This window comes from Salvelinus fontinalis, chromosome 24 (genome assembly GCF_029448725.1).
Source record: "Salvelinus fontinalis isolate EN_2023a chromosome 24, ASM2944872v1, whole genome shotgun sequence".
NCBI classification, from domain to species: Eukaryota; Metazoa; Chordata; class Actinopteri; order Salmoniformes; family Salmonidae; genus Salvelinus; species Salvelinus fontinalis.
In genome coordinates this window covers 33,076,470-33,090,136 of record NC_074688.1, presented here as the reverse complement: position 1 = coordinate 33,090,136, position 13,667 = coordinate 33,076,470, and the positions used below count along the sequence as shown (strand labels likewise).

At 43.9% G+C, this 13,667-nt stretch overlaps 2 pseudogenes; one reads left to right on the top strand and one right to left on the bottom strand.

The window, feature by feature from the left end:
- Positions 1–494: 494 nt before the first annotated feature.
- Positions 495–4,891, top strand: LOC129822322 (nuclear factor 7, brain-like; annotated as a pseudogene).
- Positions 4,892–4,975: 84 nt separating this feature from the next.
- On the bottom strand, positions 4,976–11,679 carry LOC129822321 (FMR1-interacting protein NUFIP2-like; annotated as a pseudogene).
- Between the last annotated feature and the right edge of the window lie 1,988 nt (positions 11,680–13,667).

Sequence of the window (13,667 nt, the reverse complement as noted above, 5' to 3'; positions counted from 1 at the left end):
CTCTGTGAAACCTTGACTGCCCTCCGGTGGTTAACTTGGAAATAAACAAGGAACTTGAGGTCTTCACACACAGACCCTCTACATCTACCACTAACATAATTTAGGGGGTAGTCAGCCCTCTTCACAATGATTGAAGCAAGAAACATTAACAAATCAGTTTCGTTGCTATGATATATTATGTACAGACTTTTGCGTATGTGTGTGTAGCTGCGAAGCTCCTCCCCTCATACACATATAATACACAGAATGCATGAAGTATTTTTACAGGAAGTAAACACAGCACTCTTTGACAGAATTCTATTTATTTGCCTGTTTTGTTCAACAAAGGGCAATGTACATGACACAGGACCTTTCAGAACACTTACTGGAGGAGATGAGGACATTCTTTAGTTTATAGTCTTATAGTAGATGCCTGCTACCAAACAACTGTGAGTCTTTAAAAGTGAAAATTAACTGATTCCTAACAGTGGGGCATTACGAGTGTGACTGAGAAAATGGCCTCCAGACGGTCTCTCCCAGAAGATGATCTTTCCTGTCCTGTGTGCTTAAACATCTTCAGTGATCCTGTCCTCCTATCATGTCGCCACAGCTTCTGTAAAGCCTGTCTACAGGAGTGCTGGAGAGGATTTCAGGAATGTTCAGTTTGTAGGGAAGTATTTTCAATGGGTAATCCACTCTGTAACCGGGCTGTAAAGAACCTGTGTGAGGCTGTCTTAAAGGAAAGGAGTTAGAACGTTTCAGAAGGATCTGAGGTGCTCTGCAGTCTGCACGGTGAGGAACTCAAGCTCTTCTGTATGGAGGATCAAGAGCCCATTTGTGTGGTGTGTCGTGACTCAAGGAAACATAAAAAGCATGACTGCATCCCCATACAGGAAGCTGTACAGGAACATAAGGTAGGATTATTTGGAGAAGGTATTGGGGAAAAAATACATTGCAGTAGTTTGTAGTAGTTGTTTCTATTTGGGTTATTTTTAACATGTTGCACGTGGTGCTTTACAATAGTTGGTGCTAAGATACAGCATGTGAAATCTGTTTGTTTTTTACTCTTAACCAAATGTCTTTCCTACACAGCAATTTCACATAGAGTAACAAGTTTGTGAATCCCATGTTAAATTTCAGGTGAAACTCAAGACTGTATTGAACCCCCTAAAAGATAAACTGAGGCTCCTTAATGAAATCAAACTCACCTGTGATAAAACAGCAAAACATATCAAGGTATGAAATTTGAGTATTGATGCAACAACATTGTCCTCATTTTGGCTAGTTTGTTTGTTGTCAACTCAGTTCTAGATCATCATCATACTGTAACAGAAGACTGAGGTGAAGCAATTTTGATTGGATGCCGTCAGCGGTGGGGAGGATACAGTATGTCTGAGATATTCCTCTCACTGTCTCCAGATCCAAGCCCAGTACACAGAGAGGCAGATTAAAGCTGTACCAGTTTCTGCGAGAGGAAGAGGCAGCCAGGATAGATGCAGTGAGGATGGAAGAGGTGCGGAAGAGTCAGGGAATGAAGAACAAGATAATAGAGATGAACAGAAAAATATCATCACTTTCAGACACAATCAAAGCCATCGAACAACAGCTGAGAGTTGAAGACTTCTCATTCTTGCATGTAAACAGCTGATCTTATGAGTCGATATTGTATATTGTGAGTATTGTAGCAATCCTTCCTATATGAGCCACGTTACAATTTCCACCAAATGGGTTAACCCTATGGGGCGCAATGCGTAGGGTGTTAGCCTTTCATGTCAGTGACCCAGGTTCACTTCTCTGCACCCCCATTCACTACATCGGTGTCAGAAATGGGAATGCACAGCCCAGAATGTGTGAGGGGTCTAAGTAGTCAAAGCATGTTCCTTCCTGTTTGGATGGGGCAATATAGCGATCCTCGCTATATGAGACAATTTACAATTCTTACCAAGTAGGAATGCATAGGTGCCTTTCACGCCGGCGACCTGAGTTTGCTTCCCTGCCCTGCCGTTCTCTACAGTATTATTTACTGTTTATTTTATTGATAACACTGATTTGCATCTCACCTGCTTTCTTGTTCATCTTCAGAACTACAAGGCCTCTGTGAAAAGGTAAGTGATCTTAATCCTGTATCTCCTCTCTGTGGTTCAGAACCCATCATCAGAGCAGTATTGAACACTAAACGTTCTTCGAGAGCCCAGCACCCACTGCCGGATGCAGAGAGGGTTTCCAGAGCGCTGATAGAAGTGGCCAAACACCTGGGCAACCTGCAGTTCAGAGTCTGAGTGATGTCAACAACTACAGACCAGTATCCCTTCTTTCTTTTCTCTCCAAAACTCTTGAACGTGCCGTCCTTGGCCAGCTCTCCTGCTATCTCTCTCAGAATGACCTTCTCGATCCAAATCAGTCAGGTTTCAAGACTAGTCATTCAACTGAGACTGCTCTTCTCTGTATCACGGAGGCGCTCCGCACTGCTAAAGCTAACTCTCTCTCCTCTGCTCTCATCCTTCTAGACCTATCGGCTGCCTTCGATACTGTGAACCATCAGATCCTCCTCTCCACCCTCTCCGAGTTGGGCATCTCCGGCGCGGCCCACGCTTGGATTGCGTCCTACCTGACAGGTCGCTCCTACCAGGTGGCGTGGCGAGAATCTGTCTCCTCACCACGTGCTCTCACCACTGGCGTCCCCCAGGGCTCTGTTCTAGGCCCTCTCCTATTCTCGCTATACACCAAGTCACTTGGCTCTGTCATAACCTCACATGGTCTCTCCTATCATTGCTATGCAGACGACACACAATTAATCTTCTCCTTTCCCCCTTCTGATGACCAGGTGGCGAATCGCATCTCTGCATGTCTGGCAGACATATCAGTGTGGATGACGGATCACCACCTCAAGCTGAACCTCGGCAAGACGGAGCTGCTCTTCCTCCCGGGGAAGGACTGCCCGTTCCATGATCTCGCCATCACGGTTGACAACTCCATTGTGTCCTCCTCCCAGTGCGCTAAGAACCTTGGCGTGATCCTGGACAACACCCTGTCGTTCTCAACTAACATCAAGGCGGTGGCCCGTTCCTGTAGGTTCATGCTCTACAACATCCGCAGTGTACGACCCTGCCTCACACAGGAAGCGGCGCAGGTCCTAATCCAGGCACTTGTCATCTCCCGTCTGGATTACTGCAACTCGCTGTTGGCTGGGCTCCCTGCCTGTGCCATTAAACCCCTACAACTCATCCAGAACGCCGCAGCCCGTCTGGTGTTCAACCTTCCCAAGTTCTCTCACGTCACCCCGCTCCTCCGCTCTCTCCACTGGCTTCCAGTTGAAGCTCGCATCCGCTACAAGACCATGGTGCTTGCCTACGGAGCTGTGAGGGGAACGACACCTCAGTACCTCCAGGCTCTGATCAGGCCCTACACCCAAACAAGGGCACTGCGTTCATCCACCTCTGGCCTGCTCGCCTCCCTACCACTGAGGAAGTACAGTTCCCGCTCAGCCCAGTCAAAACTGTTCGCTGCTCTGGCCCCCCAATGGTGGAACAAACTCCCTCACGACGCCAGGACAGCGGAGTCAATCACCACCTTCCGGAGACACCTGAAACCCCACCTCTTTAAGGAATACCTAGGATAGGATAAAGTAATCCTTCTCACCCCCCCCCCCCCCCTTAAAAGATTTAGATGCACTATTGTAAAGTGGCTGTTCCACTGGATGTCATAAGGTGAATGCACCAATTTGTAAGTCGCTCTGGATAAGAGCGTCTGCTAAATGACTTAAATGTAAATGTAAGATGCAAGGGATTGTTCATTACAGTGAGTGTTTTACAGCAACAACAAAAAACAACAGTAGTTTTCGTCTGCGCCTTGTTCTTAGTCCTAGAACAGTATCAGTCAAAGGAGTTTAAAAGGCAAATTCAGATGAAATCCAGTAGTGACCCCCATACTGTTCTGAATAATAAAAACGTTATTATATTTATTGCAATGCTCATATTTAATGTTAGTATCAATTAAACTTGTGGGTAATTTCCAGAGTAAATGATCAAGTTAAATTCTCTCATCGGTTCCTGTAATCCTGGACCCCAATACTGCAGGCACACGTCTCATTCTGTCCGAGGACTTGACCAGCTTAAGGGATGCTGATAGAGCACTACAGCTTCCTGACAACCCAGAGAGGATTGATGGATGTGTCCTAGGCTCTGAGGGTTTTAACTCAGGAACACACAGCTGGGATATTGAGAATTTGTATGGTTACTATTGGGCTGTAGGTGTGACCACTATGCATGCCAACAGGCCTAATAATTGTAGCGATATTCCAAATGAATCCTGGGGTGTTTGGACTGCTTGTGGTGCATACCTAGAAATGTCCCCAAAGCCAAATCTCCATGACCTCACAGTAGATCACTTTCCCCAAAAGATGAGAGTGCATCTGGACTGGGCCAAGGCAAAGCTGTCATTCTTTGACCTTGATAAAAACATACACATAATCACACACACTTTCACAAAGACAGTCTACCCTATATTTCATCATGATAAAACTTTGAGGATCTTACCAGTGAACACCAGTGTGACAGTGAGAAAATACAGTTAAATACAGCACAAATTGATATAATAGTTTAACTGCCACAACACTGTTTCCTAGCACTCTACTCATAGTCCTGAGTGTTGGAGAGGTGTGCATTGGTCTTGTCTTCACTATCTTTTAGAGACACAATTAGCTCTATAACAATGATTCAATGGATTCTGACCCTGGTCTTATCAACAGGTGAAGCAATCAAATTGTTCATGTATCACATCACTCATTTTATGTAGCCTAATGTTGATATTTTATTGATTCAGTGAAAGTATTTTGTTTGCTGTGGATGTTTTTCTATTGTCAGATAATGCTGTGTATGGTATATTAAATCTGTATTCTTGCTTTGTCTGGTCATTCTGTCGCATCTGTGATGTTGCTCTTCATTATCAGTAACAACAATATTTGACTTCCTTACCAAAAGCATGTCTAACTGCATACAAATGTCAACAAGGTTTTATTAATACAATGTGAAACAAATTGTGTTTCCCTTATCTCCTGTTAAGTTTCACAATTTCCAGCATGTTAGTCTCCAAACATCACATCTAACAGGAGGCACCGACAGCAAGAGAAAACAGAACTTCTCTGTTAAAGTGACTGGTTAAAGTGGTAGTACCTCCATTTTCAGATGTCTCTTTCTACTCAGTGACACACTCATGCCATTGGTAAAGGGGGGTGTTGAGCGATGACTTAAACATCCTTGTCTAACCACTGTAGAGGAACACTCACAGCATGTTTAAAATCTGTTAGGTCCACTAGTATTACTCTATACCACTCAAACTCAACTCTAAACCTTAACACCAGTTCCACTGCTCTGCCACACCTTCATTGCTCCGCTCTAATCAGGGACTGATTTAGACCTGGGACACCAGGGTGATGGAATTATCAGGTAGAATAGAAAACCAGCAGGCTCCACAGGTCCTAGGGGGAGGGATATCCACCGCTTACCCTAGGAGGGCCAGAGCCTGCTTGATTTCTGTTCGACCTCATAATTGCACCCACCTGGTTGGTGTCCCAGGTCTAAATCCCTGATTAGGGAGGAACAACAAAAAAAACACTAACGGGCTTCAAGGGCCAGAGTTGAATACCCCTGCTCTATACCTTCCTGGCTTTGTGTGAGTCTCTCTTAATCCATTCCAACCTCAGATCTAGATACGAGGAAAAACAGCTACTTATGTATGGAAATTAATGGGACTGAATTCATTTAAGGGGAAGTTACTGTAAATAGACGTGTGCAGCCGTAAGTCATTTAAATAAGAATACAGGAAGTTTCAGCTAATTTATCACATTTAATAGATTTAGAAACTGTGACAACTTTTGTTAATCCTTAGCATAACTACAGCAGGAAAAGAAAAGTGAGCAACAATTAACTTAACACATGACAGCATGAACAGTTGACAACATGGCACAACTTCTAAATACACTGTACTGTAGTATAATTTTAGTACCAAATGAAAACGTCAGAGCTATTAGATTGCTTTCTAATATTTGAATTGCGATTTAGAGGGACACAGACTAAAGGAATTAAGATGGCATAAATTAACCATTATCAGTCAAATACAGACTTATATTTTCACATTAACCCCGACAATTAAAACACTGACCTCCTAAAAAGCGTGACCCAGTCTGAGAAACCAACCTAAAAGTTAGTTATAATTCTCAAACTGATCGCAGCCTGACAATCCCCAGAAGTGAAATTAAGAATAAGTAAAGAACTAAATTAATACCCAAGCATAGACAAACAGAATGTTCAAAGATGTACTCTGGCTTAGTTTGGCATGGTTGATTATTAACATGGACAAAACTTTTTGGCAATAACTATATTAGATCATAAACAGACTGTCCTACTTAAAGGTGCTGTAATTGTTAGGGGCCAAAGAGTTGGCTGGTATAAATAGACATTTGGTTTAGTTAATAACTAAATTTGACTGGAATTAAATAGATAAATGTACATTTAAAGTGGTGATGAGTTATCATAATGTAGGCTGATTAAATTCACGTATGGGGACACGGGAGAGAGAACTCCTCAACTAACAGCCTCAGAAAGGACTGGTCCTTTCCCTATGAATAAGAAAAGAAAAAAAAATACTAAATACTAACAATTCTCCTCTGGAGGTGAAACGGACTTGAGACATCGGTCCTAAATTTAAGCTAAATCCTGTATTGATGTCAACAGATTTGTAACACGAACATTTGCATAGTTCTGGTTAAAATACTGCCCTGCATGAATCTCTAGAGCGTTCCTACAGTACAAAACAGTGGTCACTGCCTAAGTGCCAATCCTGTGCAAAATCCAAATGAGAAAGACTCCCTAGAACTTCAAAAACTAAATGTTAAAAGAAAATGTACACATATGCGACACTCATTGGAGCATTGAGATGGTAAGTAGATGCAGCATGCTAAGCATAACCTGGATTTATAAAGTGGATGATTAACAGAAAATATAAAAATGAAAAAGTATAGCCTCTGCACAGTGTTGGTAACCACCACCACACATCCTGAGAAAAACATCCCAAAAAGAACAGTCCGGTATTAACAGAGTCCAAAGACTTGAAACAGAACTTTTAGGCAGTACAGACCTAGGCTTCAATGGGAGAGGGATGCATATTCTCATAATTTGAACAAGTTCCATCCATCTACCCACCCAATGACCTGGGATTTCTAATGACGGTAATTATGTTAAAAGGGAAAAATAACATGTGAACCAAAAGTCCCAAAAATATATATGTTTTGCAGGGGCTTACAAAAGCCTCCCCCATGATATTTGGTTGCTTGCATCTAACCTAGAATACAAGCAGAACACCCCAACTTGTTTTCACCTTGCAGCACACTGTTTACACATCTAGAAGGCAACCATTCTAAAATGTTCAAGCCTTACCCATTTAATTCTGTCTGAATTCAAAATTACACATCTGTGATACAGGTCAAATGTGAACATCTTGAATTCCTAAAGATATCAAAATGTTTCATCTTCCATGACAGGCTGAGAGTATCCTGTGATTCCAAAGATGTGGCGGGAATGCCGAGGTGGCGATTGACTGTCTGAGCATCCCATGTCACTTGATGTCCTCAACAAGCATCTCTCTGAACATGGGAATTGAGGGCAAAATGTAGGAGTCACTCTTGCTGACACGTTTCCTGTCAAACAGTTGTTCCCCCACTGTTCAACCAACCTGTAATCTCCCGAATGACAGCATCCCTGTAAGAGGCTCAGTGTGGTCTCTGTCTGTGGTGCTGCTATACTGTGCCTGCCCCCCCTCTACAGCACAAGCTGCTCACATCAAATTAGTCCTGCACATGAGTCTCAGAAAGGAGAGGGAACCAATTAATGAGGCAGCGGCCAGGAGAGGGCGTAGCACTCAGTCATGACTTAACTGAACAGGCCCATCCTTGGACTGCTCATAGAACACAACTCCTTTTGAATCTAGACAGAGGGAAATAGGACACGTCAGATTTGCTTAGCTCAGACATACTATACCAATAAGGCTTTTCAGGTTCTTGAAAATCTCTCCACAATCATACAGCAGGAATTACAAGCTTACCTTGTTTTTGTAAATTCTGAATATATTCAATCTCTGTAAAAATATAAAAACAATGTGTTTAGTACAGTGAGAGATTGATAATACAGTAGTTATACATGCACCATTCTCTTTCTGTTCTAATGCCATAGCAGGACAATTATTCAACTTTGAATGATCAGAGTCAATAGCTACCTACCTTTAGTGTGATAGATAACAGCAGCTTTTAAATCGAACGCCCCCCAAGATCTTGGGACACAACCCTTGTGGTGGCTGTGCTCCTTCACCAGAGCAGACACAGGATGAGCATGGGAGGCAAGAGGCAACTCAGCTCCAGGGTCCTTAGAAGAGGACACTATGGCACATCTACTCCCAGCCTCACCAATCAGAGTGTCTGTGCCAGGGGCTTGGCCTCCCAGCGCAACATCAGGGCCAGGTGCCAAGTGAGGGCCTGATTTCCCAACATTGCTTTGGACTTGGGAGATAGTTTGTTGGTCCTGCTTGTAAGCTCTTGGGAAGAGGGGCTTGTCAGGTCTCAGAGTGGAGGTGGCAGAGACCTGCAGAGGCAAAGCTGTAGGGCCACCTCCCTGAAAGGTGATCTCCACGATCTGGCCTTTCAAGGCTGGCTGCCCCACTGCCGGCCCCACCTCAGGCCCTGCACTGGGCTCGTTGATGAACGACAGCCCCCACTGGTTCTGGAAAATGTCCACCAGAGCTTTGGGATTTGTCTTAGAGGCAGGTAACTCCACTTGGCGGGCGCTGGGGAGGGCTGGTTGCATATTTGAAGTGGCCAGGGGGTAAACAAGGAGACTGGGCTTTCTCATTTCTCTGGTAGTAACGGAGGGGGTGCCTGACATATTAGTGCCATTGCTGGACAAGGATGCTTCGTTCTCCCACTTGCGGGGAAGGGAGACATGCATTGCTCCAGTGCAAACAGTAGTGGTGAAAAGTGGCGCAGGGAGGGGGCAGCTATTCCCCTCTCCAGATAGGAGTCCATTGGTGAAGCGGTGAGAGGTGATGGTTTTGACAGCAGACATGGGGACTTGGGAGAGTCTGGTGGGCACCTGGGACTGGGGAGGTGAGGTGTCACCTGCTTTGTTTAGATTCTCTTTCACTTTACTTGCATAACTGACCTTGGGCACTGTTTTGGCACTACTATTGTCCACAGGAAAGACAGGGGGTGGTTTAAAGAGGGTCCATGAATCCTTTTTTGGTGAGGTAAGCTTAGCTTTGCTTAGTCTGTCTTCCAGCTTTTTAACAGAGCCTGCAGCAGCCTTGCTGTCAGAGTTCTTACACTGTAGTTCACCAACCTGAACCGCAGGGGCCTGAGCCACAGGTGGGACACCTGTGATGGAGGTGGGAGACTGAGAGCCTGCTGCTGTATCGGCAACCTCTGGAGTGTGAGGCTCCGTGTCATGTTTGTTAGTGACCATAACTGCCTGTAGAACAGCCTTCTCCTGCCGAGCAGTCACACTCTCCTCTGCCATTGCACTCCGCTGAGCCCAGCGTTTCTTGGGAGTGATGTATCCACTCTCAGAACCACTGCCACCACTGTCTGATCCAGGCATGCTGGGGTAGCCGTTAGCATACAGATCAGGGTTGAGGAGCACAACGCCATTTGGTAAAGCAATGGACTCGCTCTTGCCATCACGCGTTTTCAACTCTGAAGGCGTGTCATTTTTGCAATTCATACTGTTTTTAAAATGGCTATTGCTATGGCCTTTTGTGTGAGTGGCGAGGAGCTTCCTGGGAGATTTTGGTATCAAGTTGTCTGCTGCTTGAGTAATGAAGGGCATCCACAGGAACAGACGGGGTGTTCTCTCTCCCTCTCCACTGGGCTTCCATTTATTTTTCCATTACCTGATGACATGACAAGAAAATACACAATTACAATCAAATACACTGTACTTGCATAGAGTAGACCTACATTTGTTAAACTATCGTCACCCAACGGAATACACGTCTGTTTTTTCTATGTCCATAACAATACAGGCTATCCAATGAAGTCGTATGGCTAAACTCTGATGCCCCTGCCATATTTGTAAGTCGCTCTGGATAAGAGCGTCTGCTAAATTACTTAAATGTAATGTAAATGTAATATTTCCTGCAGACAATTCAAAATCTGAGAATGAAAGTGTTAATTAATTAGTATGTTTTAATTTATTTTAAACATGAATACATTTGAAAGACAGTCAAGCCTGCACACATGACTTGATTGCCAATACTAGCAATCAGATCTGACCTTGCTTAAAGTGGCACTAGGGTCGGACAGCATTCCTCTGTATATTAAGACACTACCGGAGCGAGATATGGCTAGGAATATTTACCTCAATCCAAGGATGAAAAATTCTTTGTACTCCAAAGTCCCATTATCCCAACTGCTACACCAAGAAGATTGAACGACAGTTAGTTTTTTTAATAGCAGTCATTCAATCTTCTCGTGGAACAGTTGGGATAATGGGACAATTATGAGTGCAATGCATTTATCATCCCTGGAGGTACGTTTTCTGAGCTATATCTTAAGCAGCTCCTTGGGGTCTTAATATACACAGGAATGCCGTCCGACCATAGACATAGTACAGCTGTAAGCAAGTGGGTCGGATCTACTGGCTGTGCCAATGATGCCAGAGAAGATCAAGTGACAAGAGCAACAGGCCCAAAAATAACGATAGCTATTAGCTAGCTACGAGACTTGAAAAAACAGCTGATCAAACACATTTACCATTTATGGTCTGAGTGTTGGCATCACTCTTAAAATTACATAAACGTGGGAAAAAGTTCCTGTTTACCGTAACAAGCTAATAATAATATCCAATGTTAATTAGCAAATAAAGCAGAACATTCCATAGAAGCCGGTTAGTGTTGCAATAACGTTAGATAACGCATTATCTACATTCGCAAAGGCTAACGTTAGCGGAAGTGACACTCAGTTGACTAACGTTAGTATCGCGTAATTACATTGGACTTGTTCGCTGGCACATTTCTTAAATAATTTCTGGCTGCTAATAATTACAATGCTGCTAACTTATGTTAGCTAGTTAACTACGTTAGCTGTCCGGTTATTAGACGGTGCACAAGGTCAATGTCCAGCGAACTGTCGTTAGCAAGCCAACGTTCACGAATTTAGTTAACCGTATCAATCTAGATTTCTACCTAAACACTCCATAACAACGTTCTCTAAAAAGCCCCTAATTAGCCAACGGGCTAGCTCATTTTTTTATATAATAGCTAGCTGTGTAGTTAGCTAGCCAGTCACCTAGCAGCAAGCTGGCTAATGACGGCTCAAAAGTTTGTTGCTACAGTACTGTAGTAGAATATGGAGGGACATTCGAACCCGTTTTCTCCGTCTGCGCTTCCTTGTACTGGTGCTGTTGATCATTTTCTACCCATGCGTTCGGTGGACCGGGTGACTCTCGTCTACAAGCTTCAAACATCCCTCAGATAACCATCCATCGGTCCGGTCCTCCATTGAAGTGCAAATTAAATGCAAATCCACGAAAGCTGCTTCCCCTGTTAAACTAGCTAGCTAGCCAGTAGCATAGCCAAAACATTCCCAATCAACGCCCATGACTTCATTTCTGAGCTACGTTTGGGCGTGTACAAGCGGGTCATTTGTATCAAGTCGGTGACCTTTCAGTGTGTTGCATTATGTGGTTTAACAAATGTCCGACTTGCGCATACATTTTTATTTTACAAAAATGTCTTGTAAAAAACATTACGTTTTGACTGCAAGTTTTTACAGTTTCTCTTCACCAACTTAATTCTACAGCCATTGCCTGCATTGTCGGAGGCTCTATTGCCATTCAATCATTAGGATGTTTTTGTTTGACCCACGCGAACATGACTGAAACAGGAACCGACTTTGGTGCGATTCATGTATACAGTGGATGTACACCATGTTTATTTCAACATTGTAAAGAACAACAAGATATATTTTAAATATATCAAATTTCAGCCAGACCACCCAGCCAATCCGAGCCACCTACACGCCCGAACCCCACCAGTTTAGTCAATAACTGAACTCTCTCACAACACAAGTTCCTTCCCAAGGTATGGAAAACAAAAGTTTAATGAAAACACACATACAACTACACATTAACACACAGAAACAGTACACCCTCCATATAATTCATATCATATGAACAATAGTACTGTAGAGGTCTTTTTACTTGCACACAATATAGCTGGGTCACCCCGTCCTGCCCCTAGTGGACCATGGCCCAACCCAAACACACCCCACTCAGCTTTAGGATCTTGGTGAAACATTCATTATTTGTTTCAGGTGTGTTAGGCCAAGGCCAGAGTGACACCACACAGGACAGCAGACCCCCAGAACCAGGACTGAGCAGCCCAGCGGCTAGGGATTGCCTAAATAGGTATTCTACTGTTAAAAAGTTTGGGGTCACTTAGAAATGTCCTTGTTTATAAACGAAAAGCATTTTTTTGTCCATTAAAATAACATCAAATTGATCAGAAATAGAGTGTATGTAACGGATGTGAAATGGCTAGCTAGTTAGCGGGTACGCGCTAGTAGCATTTCAATCAGTTACGTCACTTGCTCTGAGACTTAAGTAGTGTTGCCCCTTGCTCTGCAAGGGCCGTGGCCTTTGTGGAGCGATGGGTAACGATGCTTCGTGGGCGACCGTCGTTGATGTGTGCAGAGGGTCCCTGGTTCGCGCCCGTGTCGGGGCGAGGGGACGGTTTTAAGTTATACTGTTACATTGATGCTGTTGACCCGGATCACTGGTTGCTGCGGAAAAGGAGGAGGTTGAAAGGGGGGTGAGTGTAACGGATGTGAAATGGCTAGCTACTTAGCGGGTACGCGCTAGTAGCATTTCAATCAGTTACGTCACTTGCTCTGAGACTTAAGTAGTGTTGCCCCTTGCTCTGCAAGGGCCGTGGCCTTTGTGGAGCGATGGGTAACGATGCTTCGTGGGCGACCGTCGTTGATGTGTGCAGAGGGTCCCTGGTTCGCGCCCGTGTCGGGGCGAGGGGACGGTTTAAAGTTATACTGTTACATGTAGACATTGTTAATTTTGTAAATGGCTATTGTAGCTGAAAACGGCAGATTTTTAATGGAATATCTACATAGGCGTACAGAGGCCCATTATCAGCAACCATCACTCCTGTGTTCCAATGGCACGTTGTGTTAGCTAATCCACGTTTATCATTTTAAAATGCTAATTAATCATTAGAAAACCCTTTTAAAGTTATGTTAGCACAGCTGAAAACTGTGGTGCTGATTAAAGAAGCAATACAACTGGCCTTCTTTAGACTAGTTGAGTATCTGGAGCATCAGCATTTGTGGGTTCGATTACAGGCTCAAAATGGCTCGAAACAAAGACCTTTCTTTTTCACAGAACAGCACAAACGGGCTCTAACCAGAATAGAAAGAGGAGTGGGAGGCCCCGGTGCACAACTGAGTAAGAGGACAAGTACATTAGAGTGTCTAGCTTGAGAAACAGACACCTCACAAGTCCTCAACTGGCAGCTTCATTAAATAGTACCCGCAAAACACCAGTCTCAACGTCAACAGAGAAGAGGATGCTGTAAAGAAAAAGCCATATCTCAGACTGGCCAATAAAAAGAAAAGATTAAGATGGGCAAAAGAACAC